This window comes from Pteropus vampyrus, unplaced genomic scaffold (genome assembly GCF_000151845.1).
Source record: "Pteropus vampyrus isolate Shadow unplaced genomic scaffold, Pvam_2.0 Scaffold221, whole genome shotgun sequence".
Lineage (NCBI taxonomy): Eukaryota > Metazoa > Chordata > Mammalia > Chiroptera > Pteropodidae > Pteropus > Pteropus vampyrus.
This window is the reverse complement of record NW_011889002.1, coordinates 774,527-787,195: the sequence shown is the minus strand read 5'-3', so window position 1 is coordinate 787,195 and position 12,669 is coordinate 774,527.

The following is a 12,669-nucleotide window of genomic DNA, read 5'->3' as shown; positions in this document are numbered from 1 at the left end:
GATAACCTGCCTGCCCATCATAATAAATGTCACAGCCAGGACTAAAATCTAGGACACTTTGCCAAGATAATTTTTGTATATGTCAGGACATTTTAGGAAAAGTATGAAAATCTTCTGAATAAGAACCTTTTTGCCTTTAATTTTATGGTTTTTAGTAAATAATATGTAAATAGGTTATATAACATTTGCCTTCAATTTGAAATCTGAAAATGATGAAATCTGAAAATGATGAATGGTAAAATTTGGCACAGGATTCGCAGCTTATCTGCCAAAATATCAAAAATGAAGCATTAAGAAATGTTTTTATTTGTTTGTTAAATTCTACATCAACTTGAAATTGCAACATTGCTCCCAAAATACTGATCAGAAGTACAGCTTGCTCCTGTGATAAGACCTAGTAAAGAAATATCTAGATGGCCTTGATGAGGCCCTTCAGTAGGGAGTTTCCAGGTTATAGACCAGAGTAATATATTTCACCTCAATCCTAAAGCCTTGATGGAGGAAGATTTCAAAGTTGTATGTATACTTTATGTGTTTCAACATATTTAAGTAAATAATTTTAAAGTTATCTTCCTGAAACAAGAAGTCCCTAGAAAGACTAAAAACATGTTAGTTTATTCACATTCAAATTAAAAGACACTCAATATCAAAAGAATGGACAAGTCTGTGCAAAAGTAGAAAATGAATCAAAGCAGTTATTTGACTTTACTGTTGCCATTTAGATGGAGTCACTGTCTTAATTAGAAATTAAGATCTCTGACAAAATGGACTTGGAATCTGGATAAAATAACCTTAGGTACTTGCTATCTTGGCCTCTGCTTTCAGCACATTCTTGTGTCTTTGTGTCAATGAAGAAAACATGTAGCTTATGTATTGGCTTCAAAGTCCAAGAAGGAAATACCCATTAAAATACATGAAATCACACAGAACATCTGTCTTCAGTCCCTTTACCTTTAAACAGAGAAGATTTAGTGGTAATGTTACTTACTGTCTTCCCATTGGTCTGTCACCCTCAAATACCCTCCTCCCAAAAATGTAACATCACTCAAAACTGCCTATAGTTTCAAAATATAGACCTTAGCCCACTTTCAAGCATGAAATACCACTAATTCCCTCCTATGTATATAGAAAATATGCATTTGCCACTCCCTAAGTGCTTTCTCTCACCTCATACTGCTCTAGGATTTTGAGCAGATTTACAGACACCACATGATATTTTTGCTGCAGCCAATTGGTTTTCTGGCCAAAGATTTCTAAACTTCTTTCTCCTGAATCTTCTGACTTCTGCTATTCCACAACAACATATAACTCTCTCTTTCTGTCTTTGTCGCTCTCTGTCTATTTGTCTCTCTGTCTCTCTGTCTCTGTCTTTCCCTCTCTTTCACGAGTGTGCGTGCGCACACGCACACACACACGGCTCCTTTGTGTGTTCCTTCTATTTCTCCTTTTCTTTACATTGTTTCCTTAATTCCACTAGATATAAATCACTGCATAAACTACAGGCCTGAAGACCTGGGAACCAAAAACCCCTGCCGTTAAGCACAGGTTTATAGACTTGTTATTTTCATTATTGCTTTATAAACTATTGCATTTGAAGCAATGTGTAGGTTAAGTAAAAGAACACGGAGGATTTCAACTGCCGGGATGTTTGGAAGCCATGGTATTGAAAAGTACACTTGTACTTTTGTATGTGAAACAGCTAGACTTGAAACACATTAGCACTGCTTTCAAGATTCAATTTTAGTTTAGGAAGGGAAGTTTCATTGCAAGCATAGGAGATTCTTTTTCAGAACTGCGTGTTACTGAACTTTGAGCAATAACTTGGACACTTGACATAGCATGTAAAATAGAATTCACCCATTGAAGGAGCAAAGACATTTTCAGTCATAGTGTAGAGGGTGTTTGTTTGTTTTATTTTGTTTTCATTTTTATCACTAGCTTTCTTGCTTATTTTTCACTAAATAGATTTTCTTTTACTGAATCACCAATACATTTTCTTTTACTGAATGGCAATGCTTTCTTAAAGGAAGAAAAAAAAAATACTTGATTTTTGTAATTTGTAATTGAGGACCTTATTTTAGATATATTCTTTAAGTCATTTGATATACTTGAATGTGACTATGAGTATTCCAGTTTATAAGATACATCTAGGGTGTATTATATTACTTCCTATCATAAAGCTTAGTATTTAACTTGGGATGCTTTTATATCCTTCTATTAAAGAACATCTTCTTAGCTAAATTTATAAAAGTGCTTTTTTAGATTCCAATATAATTATTAATACAATGCTGCTACTACTACTGCTTCTATTTTTACTATAAATAATTTAATAAAGCACTTTCATGCATATAATTTCAATGAAATATGATAATTTTAAGAGAAAGATTTTATTTTCTTATTTAATAATTAAAGACTACAGAGAGGTTGTAAGACTTGGACAAAGTTTCTAGTGAGAAGCAAAGCCTGTACTGAAATTCAGGGTTTTTTTGACCCCAGCAAGTGTGTTCTCTCTCTTAACTCCACAGCTATTTGAATTTGTTAATAATACATAATATAAACTTAAGGTATATTTCACAAAAGAATTGGAAATGGAGTTGACTAGTTTATTGAATATGATACAGTTTAAACTATTATGTTTAAACTATTAAATATTAAAATAATTTTTAAATATCTAGGTTACCTTTTAAAAATGTTGACTATATATCACACACATCAGTATGTTAACGTCTCTGTTAGAAAATAACAAATTTTAAGTCACATCCCTAACTTCAAAGAACATAGTGTCCTATTAGATAGAAACTGTAAACATTTTTTAAAAATAGAAAACAATTTAAGGCAATTGTTAGCATGATAATAAGTCAGTTCTGTAAAAGTTGAAGCATCAGAGACCACATTGGGTTGGGGTTGATATGAGAGAAATCATTTCCATCTTAAAAAATTACTCAAAAAATCTTTGGGGTATTACCATTGAAATGGTTTATCTCTAGATATGGACAGTGGTTGAATCATGTGATACCAGAATTGCCTTTCTTGATGTTATCTTCTTTTGGGTTTCTCACTTGAATTACTGCTGGCAGAAATGCAGAGCTGCCTTCCTCCAATGTTCAAATCCTAACAGAAGTGTGGATAAGCTTTCCATTCCTTGAATATTTCGACATAGTTCAAGTAGCCCTCAAATAAGAAAAAAAAATTGGTTAAATACTTAGAACAATAGGGAAACAAGATGAAAATATAAATGGATTCAAGCTTACAAACAAGTTTATGATCCTACCATAGCTAATTTACTCAGTGGGAAGACCCTGATCTATTAAACCTCACTTCAGAGTCACAGCTACCACACCTTTACTCTGAAGAACCCTTATAAATTTTTAGGAACTTCCTACTTCCTTGCTTTTTAACTTCTGGTTTGCTGCTAAACAAAGGAAACTCTTTACAACCAATAATATTGAAAATGATCTCCTAGGGTTCTTGATGGTGGCAAGCTAGGATCTTTATTGAGTTCGTTTTCTGGTTTGAGAGACACAGTTTTCCCCCAGGTGATTTGCAAAGCTATGTTGACTGACAGGATAAATAATCTGAATTCAGAGAGAAATTCAGGTCTTTTCTTTCCTGAAAGATAATTATCCCATGATGAGCTAAGTGATATAGCAATGCAATCCAAATCATTTTGACATTCCTACAATAAAATTATATATTTATATTTCCAGGAAACAGAGGGAGGCGAAGTTACTATACTGTTAGATCATAGTAAGGGGACAATTTAAAAAATTGAAAAAGTTTTTAACGTGCTATCTGAAGGATGGAACATAAGAAAAGAAGCACTCATATTTAACATGACATCTTGAGCCTGTTAGATTTCTTAAAATAACCGTATTTTTCCAAGAATAGGAAATGTGCCTGCTAATGAACCTTTAATCAGCAGACTTCTTAATTAAAAGAATGTGAAGAAAAAGAGGAGGGGAAGTAAGGTGGTGCTTTTAGCCATGACATCTCTCATGCCCCAAGAGGTATCACGTTGCTTATAACATCAATAAACTTTCTTCTTTAAAAGAATTATTTAGTCTGCAAACAGCAAATAAAATTTTATTTTTTCCTCACACATAAAGTTTATTCCAGACAGACCACCAGCCTATAGTTAAAAAAAAAATCAAAAACCGAAAACCTCAGAGTTTGTTTGATGTTATAGATCAGAATATTAAAAGTCACATGTGGGAAAAAGATTATAATTGTGTAAACTTCCTTTCATAAAAGTCACTACAGAAATGGGAAAGCTGTATATTCTCATTATTTGTATTTATTATTTGCAGAATTAGAAAATGTATGTTTGTCAAGGAATCTACAGGTGTTAGATATTTGACAAACTTCTCAAAGGATCAATCATAAATTTAGCCCAAAGCACAGGCCCTATGACTAAGAAATGGAAGAAATCTGAATCTTGTTATATAGAAGTTAGGTATCAGAAGCTTTATGTGTAAGGCAGATTATCCAGTAAAACCATCTTTAACCTGTTGATCAGTCAGAGAATACTTATTGAATACCTGGTAGGTTGTCAGAATAAGTATTAGTGGCAGCTAACAATGAGTGTTTATTCTGTGTCAAGCCATGCCCAAGTACTTTAACATGGATTGTTTAGTTCTCAGAGTCACACTGCTTGGTAAGTATCGTTACAGATGAGGAACATGAAGCACAGCAAAGTAAGATTACTTGTTCATGATCACACAGCTAGTAAGAATGGAGTTGGAATATAAAATTAGAACATGTGAAGATACACTTCTCTTTAAATTTATCGTATGACACAGAATATCCACTTTTGGGTGTCTATTGAAAAAAAAATGCTTGTGCATGAATCTTTATAGCTCTGTTGCTCATAATAGCTAAAACACAGAAATAATGAAAATTTCCATCAACTGACGACAGTAAAGGTGAAGGGATTATGCAGATATTTCAAATCAGATGATTTTGAATTTATTCTGGGTAAGCCTGACCTAATTGGGTGAGCTTTTCAAAAGAGAGTTTAGGCTTTTCATTAAGGAGAAGTTCAAAGTGATACAGATTCTTTTTATTGGCCTTGAAGAAGCATGTTGTGAACTACTTATGAAGGAGACTATGTGTCAAGGACTTAATGAGCTGAAAGCAGTCACTCACTGACAGTGAGATAGAAGACATAGACTTCAGTTATACAACCACACACAACTAAATTCTGCCAAAAACCTGAATGAGTGTGGAGATGGATTCTTCTCTAGTAAGGGCCCAGATGAGAGCACAGCCAGACTAATATCTTGGTTGTAGACTGGTATGATATTAACCAAGGGGACCCAATTAGCTTGAACTTCTGATCGATATAAACTGTAAGATCAAATATGAACATTGTTTTAAGATATTGTTTGTGGTAATTTGTTACACAGCAATAAAAAACTAACGTGCTATGTATTTTATCATTATATTTATCTGAAATATCTAGAAGAGGCACCTAAAACCTTGAGATAAAATTTGTAGCTATGGATAGAGAAACCAGAATAAAGGGATCCTTGCTGCATTACAGTATGTGATGTATATGGGATCTTGTGCATGAACTGACATAATTCTGAGCTCACCACCAAGTTGTACATGTGTGGAACAGATCCAAAGAACTATAGTAAAACTTTTTAGAACTTATCTACAATATAAGTCCAAATCTTAGACCAAACTCTGAATGGCACATGCATGTAGCATATCAAAACAGTATTACAAGGTCTTAGAAAGTTGAATTGCCATCAGAACCACTACCCAAAGGTGAGACAGAACTTGCACTCTGACCCTGCCTGGGGTGATTTTGTTCATAAAATAAAACAGAAGCAAAAATACATATTTTCCAGAGAGACTTTAAAAAGTCAAGGATACAATGCGAAATTACACAATCTACAAAGAACCAGGAAAATCTGACCAATTCTCAGAAAAAAGTGTACTCAACTGATGCTTAACGTGAGATGACTCAGATTTTGAAAGAACTTTGAATCAGCTATTTTGATCATCCTTCATGAAGTAAAATGAATTCTTTGCAATAAATGAAGATAAAAGTTTTTGTGAGAAAAGTAGAAACTATAAAATAAACTGAAAATTTCAGAACTGAAAATATAATATCTGAAATAAAAATTTACTCTATGGGCTAATTAATAGACTTGAGATAAGAGAAAAAAGAGTAAGTGAATTTGAAAATAGTTTCGCATGAATTATACCATCTGAAGAACAGAGAAAAACGAAATTGAGACCAAAAATATGAGCACAGCCTCAAGGACAATATCAAAAGGTTAACAGTTGTGTGTAATTGCTAAAAATCAGAGAAACAAATAATGAAAGCAAATGGAGAAAAAGTAACATATTGCATATAGGAGATAACATATCAGAAACAATGTAGGCTAGAATACTGTGGAAGAATACCTTTGAAGCATCGAAAGAAAATAATTGTCAAGCCAGAATTCTGAATCTAATTAAAATATCCATCAAGAGTGAAGGTTGAATATAGCATCCTGTTGTGTAGAAAACCTAAGAGAATTCATCCAGAATATCAAGTATAGAAGAAATGCTAAAGGAAGTTGTTCAGGCTGAAGGGAAATGATACCAGAAGGAAACTGGGAACTTCAGGAATGATGGTAGAAGAACAGAAATGGAATACATTTTGGCAAATATAACAGACTATTTTTTCTGCTTTGAAATTCAATAAAGTATGCACAACTTTTTAAATGGTAAAAGAAGCAAAGCTGTAATAAACTATGAAAAGTGAGGAATGCACATTTATAATCCCTAGAGTAAATACTAAAATATTAGTTCAAAAACCCGAAAGGTAAATTAAAATGGGATATAGGAAATACTCAAATAATCCAAAAGAAGTCAGAAAAGGAGTAAGAGATAAGAAAAAGAGATGACATAAAGAAAAATGGTAAAATGGTGGACCTGAACTCAATCAAATCAATAATGAAATTAAATTTAAATGGTTTAAACACACCAATTAAGACCCCATAGTTATCAGATGGGAAACCCACAACATATCTAACTATATGCTGTCTACAAGAAACCTATATAATAATATAGGTTGATTAAAAGTAAAGTGATGGAGAAAAAAATTTTAGAGATTGTGACTCTAATTTGTTATGCTGATTAGTTTAGAATATAGGCAGTGAGAATTATGCTTTACAAATATTGTATTATTACCACATTATTGTGGCGTGGCTTTACATTGACTGTATATATAGAAAAAAAATAACATTGGAATTAAGGCAATAACCACATGTGCAATGTAAGCACAATACCTTGACACAGTCTTTAGTAGAAGGCTCTTTTGATTAAGTGATGATTGATACTGCTGCATGCAGGTCGGTCATTGCTTTAAAGAATAAGCTTTGAATAGCTTCACTCATTTAAAAAATCTATCTTATTGGCCCAAAAAGACCAGCCTTCAGAAATTTCTACTTGTGTCACTTGCAATCATTGTGTCCAGGGTTTCCTGATACATCTAATTGAACATCTGTTTTATTTGCACAAGATAAATCTCACTTCAGAGTAACAAAGTTACTCAAGTGACACTGTTAGTAATATGCATAAATACCTTATAACTATTTACTGCCATACAATTACGACAGTGCAAGAGTTTCAAAATGCCTCCTACTTTAGCCTCCCCAATGAATAAGCTAGTTTTTCTCTCCCAAACCCAATTCATACACAATTCAGTTTTGAGATCAGAATATGGATGGAGGAGGATATTATTTAGAGAGGATAAAAGCCTAAAGCTTGTCCTTTCTTGTTCCTTAGGAACTGGTAGATAGGAGTGAGAGGAATAGAATTAAAAGCAACAGAGGCAGGTCCTAATATACCTAGTTCTCTATTTTGTGTTCCAGTCTTTGGTCCAGAGAGGAGGTGGGTTAAAGTAGCTGATGGACACTTAAAGTACAGCCTCCCACATCCTATACCCCACCTAAATTTAATCTTGAACTTAGAATGCAGGTCACAAAGCATGTGGTCCAAGTAAGATTTCCTATTGCTGGGAGCATAGGGCAGAGCTGAAGAGGTCTTGTGTTCTGATGGGAGAAGCTGGAAAGGCAGCTGAGTTGAGAGGCAATAATCCTGCCATAGAGCCACCAAGGGGGCCCATTGTGGCCGTTCCACAGCATCAGCTGCAGGGTAAAGCAATAAGACCAGGGTTTGGATAGAAGTAATAACAGAGACTTACATGGATCACAGGAACATCAGTAAGAGCTGAAGGTTAGCTGAATAATCCAGGGAACACCACCGGGCCCTGACCAAGCAGAGAACGATGGTATCATGAGTTACGGCAGCTGCTGACCTCAGCAGGGCAAGCAGTGACCAGGCAGTAAGAAAGGTTGCCTCAATGGCCAGAGGGCATGAAAGGATGCCAAGAAAACCCAAGAGACTTTTGTCCTCAACCCACCACATTACCTAAAACATATTTTATTATCACAATTCTCTGAAGTATCTCTCTGACTCTTCAAAGTAAAGCAGAGTAGTAAGGGAAATTTTTAAAAATTATAAATGAATGAGCTACTCAGAAAGGTCTCTGTCAAGTAACTTTGATGGATTAGCTGGATTTAGAATGTGAAAAACAAGAAACAGAAGGTGACACTCAGGTGTTAAGTCTGAGTAAATAGGGGAAGGTGCAGTGCCATTTCCTGTGGTGACGGCAAAGACTTGAGGAGCTTCGTTTTTCAAAGGAGTAGAAATCAATAGTTCTAGTCCAGCCTTGTTAAATTTGCAATACTTAATAGATCTATATGTGCAGATGTCAAATAGTCGGATACAAAGTTATAGCTCAGGGAGAAGTCTGGAAAGCAGCATAAGTCTGAGACATGAACATGTACATAGTATTTAAAGTCTAGGAAGAGTATGTCAAGAGAGGCTTGAGAGTTGACAAGAAGAGGACCACAGTCCTAAAGACAATGTGTAGAGGTCTTGTGAAGGAAAGGGAACAAGCAAAGAAGACTGCATGATGGCGCAGCCAAAAATCAGTGTATTTTCCTTCAGAAATGACTTCAAATATTTGAGGTATTTATCACAGTCTGGTGGCAAAACACAGACTTGGTGAAAATAAAATTCTGTAGAACTGAGGAAATTGAGAACATTTGTATTTTAGGTAATATTTTTGGCATATATGACAGGAGAAATGAAAAAAGCATGCTCAGACAACTGTGAGAATCAGACATCACATTCTGTTTATTTCCTCTAGAACTTGATGAATCTGGGACAAAAGCTTCCAAACTGAGCAGCTGGAATATGAAATCCATCACACACACTGTGGAAGCTCGAGCTCCCATAGCTTTTTATCCAGTGTATTAATAAGTCTTGGGGATGCAAAAGGAGAAAATTTAGTTAGGATAATGTTGTGTACTTCTATGTGGGATTATGAATCCTTAATATTATTGTCTCTACTGATGTTTGTTGGACTAGGAAGAGGCAGCTGGCTCTCTGTGGTTTTCACAAGAAGATATCCACCTCACCAGGCTATCACAGTGAGAAAAATTTTAAATGCATAAATGAAGATGGATCATTTTCCCAGTCCCATTGCTTTTCTTTGTGGTGCTTTTTGCTCTGAGATTACACAAATGGATGGTTTTATGGCCACTGAACATAGCACAGCTGTAGATATAATATATAATAGAACAAGAAATTGTTCAGAAACAGGGGGGATTATGGAAACATTATCTGTATAATTCTGTCAAGTTCAAAAGCTGCATGTGTCACCCTGCCCCATATAACACATACTGGTTATATAAGATAGAAATTCCCTAGTTCTACTTTTCAATTATAGGCATGATTCTTAGAATATTCTCGGCACCATGCTTTTCATTTCCTTTTTCTTTTTCTTTTTTAAATTTAATTTGTGCCAAAAGTAAAAAAAAAAAAAAAAATTCTTTTCATCTTTTGTCATTTTCTGCAAATCTTTTCCCTGAAACTAGGGCCAATTTAGCATGCCCCGATGTGAAGTGAGGCCACCAGTATACCAATCCATTACACCAGAGTCATCAAAGGTGCAATTTTCTTTGTGATCTACTAATTTTCGAAATGATGGAGTTTTACAATCATTCATAAGGCAGCCAGCCCCAGGAGCACAAAACAATATTGAAATTAAGCTTAGTGTGTGAAAACATTATGTACTTTTCTTCCAACCCCTCTGCATTTATGTCTCTGCTCTCTGAGTGATAACATCGCTATAAAACCTTGCAGCTACACTGAAGTTTGTCACTTTGCTTATACCTAAGGGTGTGAGGCCCTTGTAAATCTTGGCTCTTCCATGACTAGAAGCTGATTAAAGTATGTTGGCTTGCTCTGGAGCTCAGTTCCTTCCTGTGCTTCCACTATCATTGCCAAATACCAGCAGTCACTGACAGGGCTCCCTGGTCTGCCTTTGCCAAGTGAAATGTTTTGAAATTAAAAATCTGAAGAAATCGTGCAGTGAGTGCTTGATCAGGTGGTTTCTCCTTAGGAAACTGTTTAATGGGGGAAATTCAACACAACCTCCCAGTGACGGCTCAACGCAGAAGTTGAATTTAAAGAAACAGAATTTCTTTCTTAATTTACACAAATGAGCTCAAATGCCTCAAAGTAAGGATCTTTGTTCTTTGAGAGAAATATTTTTTTTTGAATGATGATCAGTGTGATACATGTTTAATCTAGGAAAAATTGGAGAGCAAAAAAAAGTATGAAGGACAAAATAACTTCCAAATCTCACCAAAATTTAAGTTATACTACGCATATATGTTTCAATATATTTAAAGCATTTTCCAGTGTTTTTAATATATTTAAAGCATTTTCCAGTGTTTTATAATATTAATATTTGTATACTATAGTCCCTGACCTGGAAGTACCAACATTGATATAGTTTATTTCCTGTTATATAGTGTTTAAGTACTTTTCTCCCCAATTTTAAGCTATTACGAATAATAATGAACATTTTTGTACATAAATCTTTTTACACATATGTGATAATTTTCTTAGGTTATTCTCTAGAAATAAAATTACCAAGTCAAAAATATAAAAAATTAAAAGACCTATTATCAAATTACTCTCTAGAAATACGATAACTTATATTATCACTAGCTGCGTAGTGTACATTCTAACCCATTATCACCAGCTCTGAATATCATCCTTTAAAAACAAAAAAATACTTTGCCAGTCTGAAGTAAAATTTCATAATCTGAATTTGTATTTCTCTCTGATTGCTGACTGAAATTTTTCATATGTTTATGCTTATTTGCATTTCTTCTGTGAATTTTTCACTTGAGACATTTATCTTTCTATTGTGATATTAGTGACTTTTTTCAGTTTGTTAGAGATCATTATTGATTACAGCTATATATAAATATTTGTTGTTGTTGTTGTTGTTGTTGTTGTTGTTGTTGTTTTGGGCATTTTTTTTGGTTCCAAACACATTTCTCCTTTGTCACTTGCCTTTTTAATAATGACTATGATTTTTTTTTACGAGCTTTAATTCTTAATAACTTAAGTTTTTCTTTATGAATTTTTTATTGCTTTTATGGCTTCTAAGCCTTACTCTACTTCCTAAATTCTCAGACTTCATTTACTAATCAATTCTGACATAATGTTTTATAAACTGTTAAATATTGTTTTCCTTTAAATTTTTTTTGTGGTTCTGTGTCTCTTGCTTTCTGAATTATATATATTTTCTTATTTCTTAGTGATTTGTAAAGTATAAATGTTATTTTTATTTTTAATTGGCTAAAATTAAGATTAAAAATTACTTGAAACTATGTGTTTTTTTCCTAATATTTTTATTGATCGATGTAAGACTAATAGAGTTTCATCTATCTCTATGTGACATGAAGACAAAGCATGGTTTTATTTCCCCTTCATAACCTCCTAACATTTGTCTATATGATCCTGGGTAATGGAAACAAATCACTAGTTTTATTTTTTAAATTAATTTAGCTTTTTTTTCAAGAATTCACAAGACCAGAACTTTTACATGTGTCTCTTTTGCCGTACCTTCCTGCTGCCCCTGCCACACTAGTTCACCCTCCCATTAGGGAGCATACATTGCATATTTCCTCTACTTTACATACAGTCTGGTGTCTCACTGCCGTGAAACTCACACAAAAAAATAGATAAATAGTTTTCCAAAAGGAAACAGGCTGGGATATGCAACTCTACACAATGAAGACTACAGTTTATATTGTTATGCTCAGCAGTTTTCCCACATGTTTTCAGAGGCCTCTGTAAAAATAGAAACATATCAATCCCTTTCAATAAACAAATGGTTCAATTAAATTATTCCCCCAAGACAAAAAAGTAGTCTTACTTTTAATATGAACTTAAATATGTACATTAAGAGAAACACAAAAACAATATGTAGTCTCTAAATGCAACATTCCTTCTCACTGTTTCCTTAGGTGATAATAAAAAAATAAAGGTGTGGGTATGCAGCCTCAAATAAAGTAGCTTTCAAAGAGGAAAGGAGCTGAGTTTAAAGAAATCATCAAAGATGGTCTCATCATTTATCCTTTCATCTATTTGCCAAAGTCCTGAACTAGAAGATATGATGAGATATGACATCCTTAGGAAACTTGCTGAGATAAGACATCCATGCAATGGCTTCTAGTTCTAATTATTTTTTTAGAATGGCACAAATGAGTTAAGAAATCAGGGTTATTTTTGAAGTGACCA